Source organism: Nannospalax galili, unplaced genomic scaffold, assembly GCF_000622305.1.
Source record: "Nannospalax galili isolate Female #2095 unplaced genomic scaffold, S.galili_v1.0 scaffold96, whole genome shotgun sequence".
Classification (NCBI taxonomy): domain Eukaryota; kingdom Metazoa; phylum Chordata; class Mammalia; order Rodentia; family Spalacidae; genus Nannospalax; species Nannospalax galili.
Window position 1 is genome coordinate 3,237,872 of NW_008342018.1, and position 8,095 is coordinate 3,245,966.

Genomic DNA, 8,095 nt, shown 5'->3' on the forward strand with positions numbered 1-8,095 from the left:
ACTATGTGGACCAGGTTGGCCTTGAACTCACAGAGATCCACCTGCCTCTGCCTCTGGAGTGATTGGACTAAAGGTGTGCACCACCACGCCCAGCTAATTATAATTTTTAATGAGAAAAAAACACACACAACTAAGTCATTCATGGATAAGCCAAATGTGGATAAATGCCATGTAAGAGAGTGGAATCCTGTGTTAGTTTTCATTACTCTGACAAAATACTGTGTACTGTACACTTGAAAAAGAACTTACAGTGGGTCTGCTGAAACACAATGAATGAATATGGCACATGCTGGAGGAGACTGCTCATGTCATGGAGGGGAGAAAGCAAAAAGAAAATGGGTCAAGAATTAAATTATTCACACCAAAGGTGTGCTTCCATATCCTAGTATTCCTCTAATATCCCCAACTTACTGAACATTTTACAATTTACCCAAATCACTGAAGGCCAAGGGCTACGCTCTCAGCACATGGAGTTTTGTTCTATTTCAAGATCCAAACAAAAGTGCTGAAGAGATGGCTCAGGAGTTCAGAGCACTAGCTGTTCTTGCAGAGGACCTGAGTTCGATTCCCAGCACCGACATGGTGGCTAAAAGCCATCCATAACTCCAGTTCCAGGGGATCTGATGCCCTCTTTTGACTCCTACGGCATGCATAATGTAGATGGACTTACATTCATGCGGTCAATATACTCATACACAAAATAAAATTGCAAGGTCATTGCTCTGTGAATTGAGCAACCTCCCTATGTCTCAAAGTTGTATTTTTGAATTCTTAAGATATAGCTCATTGGTAGAGTGTTTGCCTAGTACGGGAGAGGTCCTAATCTCCTTCCCAATTACCACAAAAAATAACAATAAATAGAAGTGTTTTGGTAGTTCATCCCTCTCTTTTTGTCAATTGTTATTTATATTTAGCTTTACTTCATGGACTGTGTAGTGCACATTTCACACACTGATACTTCATATTACTTCAGCATATAACAAAGGTATAAGACTTTGCTAGGATCATTTAAATATGCAAATAAGGGCCTTTTCATAGTATTTTATAATAAATCACCTCTAAATCTATGATGGAATATGTGAGTGCAGGTTATAATACCTTAATATCAAGATATTTAAATTTCCTTCAGTTTTTATGCCTTAATGATCTGCAAAGTATATAACAAAATAAAAGGTAAAGGAAAAGGGACAGGATTTCCTCTAAACACACACACACAAACACACACACACAAACACACACCGAGAGAGAGAGAGAGAGAGAGAGAGAGAGGGAGAAAGAGAGAGAGAGAGAGAGATTGCTCTCCTTTTATCATCTGTTTTGACTAAAAAATGTGTAATGAAAGAATTAGGCACATGGCATAGAGGAGTCTCATATGCATTTGACTGATGAGTAATTCTAACTTCATTCATAAATAACAGTCCAGCAGTAGGTGCATTCCACATAGAAATGAATCTTGTTTGACGTTCTCAGCCATTTTCCTAAATTTTAGAGTTTATTTGGAGTAAATAAACTTTTCTATCCAAACAAATCCCCAGGCCAAAATAAAACCCAGTATTCACTTGTCAGGAAGACACCAATTCCTATGAGAGAAACTGCTGAATTTCCAATGTGCTTGATTTGGCTATTTTCAGATCACACATTGACAAGCATTTTGCCCCAAAGATGTGTGGTCAAGTCTGTTTAAAATTCATATATTTTCTCCTAAGCAAGATGAAGAGCTCAGCACTGAACATTCCATGTAGGTTAGGCCAACTTCCCCACAAGTGCAAATGTTCTTGGCACTCTTCTTATCATGCAGCTTGAACAACTTTGACAACTATTTCTCTACTTACCAGAATCTCATTACTAGGAGATATGCTGCAGTATCTAAGGTAGGCAGTGTTGTTTTCTTGCATATGAAACCCACTTTCCATGTAAAATTGTGCAGTGATATGCAATTTAATGTTTTATGCTTTCTATGTAAATATACAAAGAATTTAAAATATTGATATAAAATATTGATCTTTCAATATTCATTGGTATTGTTATGAAATTCATCCCTTCATTATATACATAATGCTGCATTTCAAACCTATTAAAAGGCAAATATCTTCTACTTCAAAGGTTAATATTAAAAATGTTCAAGTACCATTGTTGAACTTTGTAGAACTCAAGCAAAGACAGACCCTTTTTCATTTATAATTGAGAAGTTTAAGCTTCAATGTGACTACCACTGAGCTTGAGACTTTTTGAACATTTCTAAAGGTTAGAATTTTAAAAAAATGTTATCACATTCTGGAATATAACTTTATAGACTGTGTACCCTGAAACACTGATTAAAATTTATGAACAGAAAAATATACTCAAAGCATACGTAACAAAATACAACAAAGGATTTATTTTTATGTTTACGAAGAAAAGTCAAATGAGAAAAACCTGAGAATCATTTTTCAATATGATGTAGAGACAAGTACAAAATTCAGTTGTTCGTTTAGTGTAAAGAAATGCAGGTCAAAGTGTGAAAGTGCTATTGGCCATGGTTTTCTTGTACCCAAAATGCGAACCGCACTGTGCTGTATATAAATTATGATTTTCCAACCATTTTGAAACTCAGTTGAATCTCTGTATCTTATTTACAAAGTAAATCATATTATTTAATTATTTTCAGTGTCATCAAAATAATGCAAATGTACTGACGTGGACATATTTATTTCTTACCTTACATACATTAAATGAATTAAATCAGGTGTAGATAGGCAAATACTGTGGTCACCGACTGTGGCTGCTCTTTTCTGGCTATGGCCACTCTCTTGCTCTCTTAGTTCCTCTGATTAGTAGTCTGGTCTGGACCCCAGGGCTGGTGAGGAGTCTGCGCCAGTGTCATCACATTCAGATGCAGGAGACCAGGTTCAGTGACACAGATCTGCTTTATTTCAGGAAGGCACAAGCTTATATAGGGTAGTGGTCCAATCACAAAACAGCAAGTAGGATACCTCATTAGCAGAACAGGTTTAGCGTCCTATCACAGAATAGGGTGTAGGATGCCTCATTAGCATACTGGGTTTCAGATTACAGAGTCTGGATTCCTGGAAACCATGTGACCCTGATTGTTGCAATATCTAAGTGTTGCAATATGAATTCTAAGGGTGGTGATTAGGGAGTGGTGAGCTCTAGTCATCAGTCTTATGATCTGCCAATGGGAGCAAATGTCACAAGGCCTTCCTTGTTGCTCCAGTGGTCGGGCCGTTGCCTCCCACCTGCTGTATGGCTGTCAGTAAGACTTTCGCCCTAGACTCAAGCCTGTCTCTCACAAAATACCACGTGCACGTTTCCATCAATAAACTCTAGAAAGCCATCTCATAGAAGGCGATAGCAAAATAGTGATAACCAGAATGTTGTGAGATTCTGGTAGGATAATGGAGAAAGTTAATTTAACATGTGCAATGATGTTATTTACTAGGAAGAAAGCATTCGGATGTTGTATCACATAACAAAGAGAGTATATATAACATTAATCTTCTTTACATTGAAAATAAATAGGAGAGAGATTACAATTCAACTAAAATGAAGATAAGTTTAGCGAGATGGGTATGCTAATTACTAAAATTTGTTCATTATTCAAGTTATATGTGAATCAAATTTCACATTTTATTTTTAAAATATGCAAAATATGAAGTGTTAATGAAAAATTTAAATCTAAACAACAGCGAATATAGTTTATGAAAATCACTCTTTCAGTTTCCTTAAGGCTGACATGAAGTTGCTGACTAATGTTGACCAAACTAGAGCCTTGGCAAAAGACTCTCCTTCAAAGCACATTGAAAAGGTTGACCGAATTCAGCTCCTGGTGTGACTAAGACTATCACCCCTTCTTCCTTGCCGGCTGTCTGCTGGGGATTGTGCATCACCGCAACAGGCCTCCTCTACTTCTTCCTGCATCGCCCCTTACTGGAATGAGCTATAAGACTTCAAGTCCATCTCACACTTTAAACCTCTCCTCAGCCCTCAGCCTGAGATAATCATAAGGTTCCACATTTCTTCTTGAATTTTTATGTGATTTGATGGTGCCTACAACAAAAATATCCCCCAAAAGTGAAGGTTAACTTAATTCTACGTCAAAATTCCTTTCATGAAAAATATCCCTTAGGCTATAAGGAGACTTACAGTAATGGCTGTGGTATCTGGGGATTTTTGAGGAAATTAGAATTCTGTCTGCTATAGTTCTGTGAGTTTTGTGGAACAATCATAAAATTTTTATAGAGACTATATAGTTGTTATTTAGACCTTTGAATCTTGGGCCTTGTCTAACTGAGCATCACTCAGACTTGTACAACAACACTTGTATCTTCTACTCTCTGATTTAATATTGCTCTGTCTCAGGTTCACGTTGTATTTAGAATCATTCACTCTTTTTTATGACACCTTTTCTATTAATATTCTACTTCTTGCTTGATCTATACATCTTCAAATAGTCAATGAAAATTTTCATTTTATAGGTATAGTGTCAATCATTTTGTACTATCTACAAAGAAATGGTTACCTACCTGAACTTCAGGAAATTTATAGCATGAATCCGGCTGATATCTTTGGTTTCCCAATGTTTTGTCCCTAATAACCACAATTAGATTATTTATGCCTTTTCTTCAAAATGTTTCACTTTCAGGTGAAATAATTAGAAACCTTGCATTATACTAGTGTTTTAATATGTCTCGCTTAAGGTTTAAGGGGGACAAAGATGATTTTTTTCTACTAGACTGCTATTGCTTTAAACATCTGTGAGAGAGTTTGTCTATTGCTTTACAGAACATGGAAAGAAATTCTAAAATCCATTAACTGAAGAAACCCTCCACTTTCCATCTGTCTCTCTCTAGATTTGCCACTTACCAGGACTGCCTTGTGTGCCAGATGTTGTTCTAGTCTGTGAGTATGAAAATGTGCTAGAGAAACTTGAATCTCTCATTGCTACAGAAGTTGAAGGCAGTAACGAATAAAGGACAAGTGTAAATGTGTGCATGGAGAACAAATTCAAAGCTGGAATATGAAGACAAAAGATCCTCAGAAAAGGAGGAGTAGGCTCGATCCTGCATCTAGTGGCCAAACCTTAGGTAAGCAGTAATTCACAAAAATTTGATGGGGAAGGGAAAAAGGTCAGGACTGGTGGAGACGAGGTTGCCAGTGAGAAAACAGTAAGAGAAACATTCTGTATCTGAGGCATGTTTCATATATCTCAGGAATACTTAGTTTGGAGGCTGGGGTGAATAAGCAGAAGTGAAGACTGAGGAATGTGCCAGGAACCTGGGTTTTTCAGGGCCTGGGATAACATGGTAAAGACTAGCTTTCAATTATAACTGATAAAAGAATTCATTGGAACATTTTGATCAGCACAGAGCATGTTCTGATTTCATTGATAAATGGCCATTCTGAGTTCTTTGGTGAAAATGCATTGTAGGGGGGAAAAAGGCAGAGACAAGGTAGCCATCATTACCCAGGCTGTGTACTGGTATATCTTGCTGTCAGGTTCGTGCTATTAAACCTGGAGGAAAATATAATCACTCCATGGCTTAAATTTCACAGACTCTTAAAGTAAGTAACTTAAAAATATAGACAAACATTGTTTCACTTAGGGTCATAGACAGATTTCTAGGTTTAATTTTAATTGAACAACATATAAATTTCCAAAACTATTTATTGAATTGAAACGGAAATGTACATATGAGGTTTGCCTTGTAGTGAATTAGCTTGCCAAACACTAATATTTTTTTAACCACATGTTTACCAACACCTTTTATTAACACTGTGATTTTTCTCACGCTAATTAGAAAGGAGATCAGATCCTTAGTAATATTAAGAAATGTGTAGCCTTTGGAGTGAAAACAATGAAAGGATTACTCAGTGAAATATCTTTGGAATATTATCCTAAGGTTGTATGGTAAAATAACTGTATTTTAGAAAAAAACAGGTGGTTAGATTTTTCATGAAAAATTTCCAAAAATAAAAGTCATTGTGAGACCAATATCTACCTCATTAATCAAAGAACAGTAGTGAAAGCTGCTGACTTTGAACCTGAAATGCCTCCATAGGCTCATATATTAACTTCTTGGTCCCCAGGGGTGCTGCTGTTTGAGGGAGACTATACTAGCGGATGTGTCCTGCTGGTGGAAGTAGGTCACTAAGGGTGAGTCTTTGAAAGCAGATCCATCCCCTGCTCCCTGATTCTTAGTACTCTGCTTCTTGGTACCATAATATTAATAGACCCTGCCACATGCCTGCCACTGTGAACTGAAATCCTATGCATTCCTTTATCACCAAGGTAGACTGAAACTCTGTGAATCCAGGAGCCTAAATAACATCTGAAAAGAGGAAAGACTTATTTAGGCTCTGGCTTTACAGAGTTTCAATCTATTTTGGTGATGAAGGAAGGCATAGAATTTCAGGCATTTATGGACACAAACAAAAGAAACTGATACAATGTCAACATGTGTTGACTTTTTTAAAATTTTTTAAAAAATAATTATTTGTTTAATAACCACATGAGTAGATGAAGCATTTTATTACAGCATTAACATATTCAATAAACAATTCCAGAGGTAAGATGCTTCTCTTTCAAAATTGACTGTAAATTTTTAGGTTTAAAGTTTAATTAATACAGTTATACAATATTGTACTCCGTATAAAACCTATAAGACATAAAATTAAATGAGGTTTTAAACTTTGAAAAATATCTCCAATTCATTATTAAAATACACAGTTTAATACAGAAAAATTAATTTTCATACAATTGACACTAAGATGCATATGCGTTTCTAATTTTTATATATCTGATTATTACTAGTCACAGTCGGTTACTTTCTGAGATCTTGGCATCTGAGCATGGATATAAAGTTATCAGGTAGATTTCAATGGTAATGTTTTTACATCTACTAATTATTAAGGAGCTAATTTTTATGCTTTGATGAAAATTTTTTATACACCCATTTCCCAGGTAGGACCCTCCTATAGCCTCCCTTCCCCGACTAGAGCCCTTATATTCTGATATCCCTGCTACTGTCTGCTGTGTTGTTGGCACCCCCAGCAATTCCCCACTACTTGCCCTTCTGGTGAATCTAGTCAGCCTATCTAGAGGTCTTTGTTTTAGGAGTGTCAGCTCTTCCTCATCTAGCGGTAATCAGTTGTCAATATTCCTTTAGATAAGATTGGGGTCTGCTGTTCAATTTCCCAGTTCTACGCTGGGTTACTATCTGGGAATCCCTTTGGCCACCCTGTTCAACTACTCAAAAGGTGTCACCTGTCTGGCATTGTTGCTTGTTATGTAGCCTTTAGCTACAAATATGGACTCTTATGAAATTATATTGGTCCCTTTAATCTTTGGCTATATTTTCCTTTTGGATGTTTAAGGCCACACAGTTGGTCCAGATAAACCAATTCATTTTTACTCTTAAGGTCGTTTGAGGATCTGCTCCTCAAGGGTCACATGGGCTTGGGAGGAGCCTCTGGCTCCTTTCTTTTACCAGTTACACCTATGTGAAGGTAAATCAAAGTTCCTGCTCAACCATGGTTGGCTTCACTTGGAAGCATAGAGGAAATAATTCCTCTCTGTTGACCCTCCTCTTTCAAGACTTGACACTGGTTCAAGTCTACCTGGTGGGGTCTCCTTGGCCTCCTTGATCAAGAGGACAGGTGACACACCACCATTATAGGACATTTTGAGAGATGCTCATAGTCCCCTGGAACTAGTCGACTTAGGAGGGCAAGGAGCAAAAAGTGTTTTTTATGTCCCACTGACCAAATTATTATAGACCTCAAAGTATGTCTATTAAACACCAAAGAAAGTTAGTTCCACCAGTCTGATATTTTTAATTACTGTCTGTTATGTAGGTAAATCTTAAGCAAAGACCAGTTGTTTTCAGATAAACCTTACCTAGACATATATTTCTTGATCTGCTATGTATAATTTGTCAGTAGGTTGTAGGAGTAATATGATTCTCTCTGGTTTTCAAAACTAGCTAGGCATTATTTATCTCACATTGTCTCACACCTCCATCATTGTTTTCCCACTTAAGGTGTCCCCATTTCCCACCTTTCTCCCTTAATAATACCCTTCTCCTACAGAAACTAA